Source organism: Lolium perenne, chromosome 2 (assembly GCF_019359855.2).
Source record: "Lolium perenne isolate Kyuss_39 chromosome 2, Kyuss_2.0, whole genome shotgun sequence".
Lineage (NCBI taxonomy): Eukaryota > Viridiplantae > Streptophyta > Magnoliopsida > Poales > Poaceae > Lolium > Lolium perenne.
The window spans coordinates 269,687,891-269,691,631 of record NC_067245.2 but is presented as its reverse complement, the minus strand read 5'-3'; the positions used below and the strand labels follow the sequence as shown (position 1 = coordinate 269,691,631).

The 3,741-nt window shown below is 41.5% G+C and overlaps 1 long non-coding RNA gene across 1 annotated transcript; it reads left to right on the top strand.

The window, feature by feature from the left end:
* Positions 1-3,035, top strand: LOC127335939 (uncharacterized). The gene is made up of 3 exons (XR_011752597.1): positions 1-676; positions 2,079-2,150; positions 2,756-3,035. It is a non-coding gene; the product is annotated as an uncharacterized lncRNA (long non-coding RNA).
* Positions 3,036-3,741: the final 706 nt, after the last annotated feature.

Genomic DNA, 3,741 nt, shown 5'->3' with positions numbered 1-3,741 from the left:
CCGAGCCTCCCCGCCGCCCGCACTCGATTCAGAGCTGGCCCCTAGGAATCGCTTGGAAGTTGGAAGCTCATCCGCGTGCATCTCGACAAACAGAGAACAGAGGGAGCCTCTCCCCGACGCGAGCGATGCCTCTCTCCCGTCGACGGCAGCGAGCAGAGACCTGGAGGCCATGGTCTTCCTCCCGTCTCCCATCCATGTTCTCTATTCCCCCTGGCCGCGCCCCTCCCAGCTCAGGCCTAGTCCCCCCTTGCCGCCAACCACCACCGCCTCCTGCCCCTGCAACCGCTGCCAAGGCTCCCATCCAGCCAACTCGCCAGTAGGAGATCCGGCCCCTCCATCCCGCCGCGGCCGCCGCCTGGACGGTATTCCACCGGCCTCGAGGGGAACCGGTCGATCCCGGACACAACCGGCCACCGCCGGCTCCCTCACGAGCCATTGCGGGAGGGTCAAACTCAAGCACGCCGGGGGCGAGCGCCTCTTCGAGGTTCGTCGTCGTCAAAATTCACGCCCCTGCACTTTCTCTCTATTCGTTCTGTTGGCAGGAAAGAGATCCAGCATGCAGCCGCCGCCTCCCGGAATTGCGCGGCTGCGCCTAGTTTCCCCTTGCCCCATTCTGGATTCACCCTCCCCACACCGCCGGGGGGTGCCTCCACCGCTGCCCGTCACCAGCAGCAAGGTAAGTGCTTCCGCTCTTCTTTCTCCCGTCTCGCTTGCTGCGCTGATATGAAACCTTGCTAATGCCTGATAAATGGTTTAAGGGCAATAACTAACTTCGAGTGCCGTAACTGCTTAGCTATGCAAGCTAACTCACGATGACATGCGGAAATTCTCGGCAACTTTATATATACTTATATAGACAATGCACCAGCTTCAGTTAACTTGATATTATGATATACAGTATATAGGATGCTATATGCAGATCTAAAAGAAATGATATACTCCTACTTCTCTTGGCATGATTCGAAGTGATTATACTGCAAACACACATACAATTAAAAGGATGGCTAGATGTAAAAAAAAACTAAATGGGATGACCAAATATCATACATACAAATCAATTTACTAAATGGGATGACCAGATATATCTCACATACCTTAAGACATAGCTACATCTAGAGCAAACGACCGAAACCATTAAAGCATTTTACTGGCTTGAAAGACAGCCTGAAAGAAAAAAATACACGTGGTAGTGTGTTAGTACATTAATTTTGCACCGGGAAAACTTCTGAAATAGCACGAATCTTGGATATATATGCATCAGTTTTAGGAAAAGAATGGAAGTTGGCAGTAATATATTCGGAGTACTTAGACTTTCATGAAACCTATGGATCAAAGCTTTTATGAACAAAATCAGCTACTGCATTGACGATGAATTGTACCAGTATTGATCGTTCAGTCCAAATCTCCGATGGATACTGGTTCAAAATCATGCAGAAATTTGATCAATAATTAAAGTGGCCTTCAAACTTGATAAATAAAAGGGGCCACAAATCAGTGTATTAAGATAAACTATGAATTTTGGATCATATTTATCTCCCTGACAGGAATATATAGGTAAAGGATACATGACTACTGTTCATTGCTTTTGTTTATCAGATATTAAGCCTTCATATTGCTAAACAAAGATTATGAAGATAGCTTATGTCAACGCTATCAAGAAGATAAATGTGAATCCAGAAGACAAATATGAATCTTAAACTTACTGAACTTTGTATTTTTTACGAATCTTACCTGAAGAATGCAGACATGATAATACTATGTATGACATGGATACTAGAAAGAAAATTTATTGGAAGTTTTATTCTCTGGTGTTGCTTTCTTTTAAGCATTTCAAATCCAATACTAGTGGAAAAAAATGGTTTAGTGTTACCATGTGAACACACCATGTCGAGATAAGCAATACTTTTTTGGATAGTTAATAATCTCCGAGTTAATTGACTCTCTCTTAAGAGTTTACTATGTCGCACGCAATAACATATCCATGCATAGTTTTTTGTGGTTTCATATATTATCAAGCTACTACAGTATGATTTTCATTCTCTTCTACAATGTTGATTAAAAAGTACTGTTTGTTTCAGCTGTGGCTCTACCGCAGACATTTCTTTGTCGGTGGGCATTTGTACTATATTTGCTTGGCGGTTCTGCTGCAGGTATGCCATTGTCGTTGGGACTCTACTGTATTAATATGATGTATATGATTTCAGAGGATACTTAGCTCCCTTACTACATACTGGAAGAAAGAACTTCATTACATGATAGAACATGGCACATGGTTTTGGCTCAGGACAATGGACTTGACGCACGTTCTCGTTTGTCTTAGATTAACATATTACAAAATTTCTTACACTTTTCTGTTCCATTGCATCATCTGGCCTCGCTTATGACAAATATTTGTTGCATAAACCAAGCATACTGATTTGGTTGCTAACAAAATCATCTATTGCTAAATATGTTCCTCTAGATTAGATACTATGTATTAATACTGAAAATTATAAATTTTCTAGCACTCTGCACATCTGTTCATGAGTTAAAAGAAATTGTCATTACATAAATCAAGTGGATTGATTGATTAGCAAAATCATCTTTTACTATACATATTCCTCTAGATTAGGTACCACATAGTATTATGAAGGACTGTAGTTTTTTCTTTATCATTGTGCAGATCTGCACTGGTCTTAATCCCCCCGGAACATTTTTTTGATTATTATCCAAGTATTTCACTATTTTTGTATGCTCATTTCCTTGTATGTATCAGGTTAAGCACGTCATTAGTGTCCTACGCCATTGAGGTCCATACAAGGAAGATGTAGTGAAAGAATTTGCACCTCAACAAGATGGAAATGTAGAACAATGAAAGGAACTTGCAGCTATGACCGTAATACATGTACTGTGGTTGTGTTGTTAGATTGCAAGTTCTTATGGCAGTGTATTAGTTGTGCAAATATTATGTCATATTTGGTGATGTGAACGTATTTTTTGTACAACATCTTATTGTGCTATCTGAAATATTTGTGGAAAATGCATATTTTAACATCTTGTTGGGCTATCTAGAATATTCGTTGAAAGTGCATTATTTATTAGCGAAATTCACACCAGTAACGGCCAGGATAATGGGCAAAAGCCCACAGGGTTGCCGTATTTGATTGCAACTGGTGACATGCAATTCTTTTGCCTGTCACTAGCATACGCATACTAGTGACGGGCAAAGTGCCTGTCCAGGGACGGAGCCAGCAATGAAAGATGGGGGGGGGGGGGGAGAGTTTAAGTACAAAAAAATTGTCTCACAACACAGTAAAATTTAATAGGTGTACATAATAAAAATATGCGTTTTTCCTGGAATATAAATGAAGTTACATATCTATCAATTTGAACTCGGCTTTACGAGCACAAAGATCAAAAGTCTCAATAATTTCTTCAACACTAAACTTTTCTGCTATTTCCCTCTCTATGTAGACTATGAGACAATAGCGAAGAAAATCATCTCTATGTAGAAGTCGTGTTGGAAGCCTATTTATCAAGAAACAGGCCGTGGAAAAAGCATCACTCCAAAACCGAAACGGAACGGAGGCATGAGCTAGTAAGGTAAGGCCAGTCTCTACAAGGTGGCGATGTTTACGTTCAGCGGTGCCATTCTGCTGATGTGTATGAGGACAAGAAACACGGTGCAAGATCCCAAGCTTATTACAGAACGAGTTGAGGTTGTGATATTCACCCCCCAAGTCGGACTGAACATGAAGAATT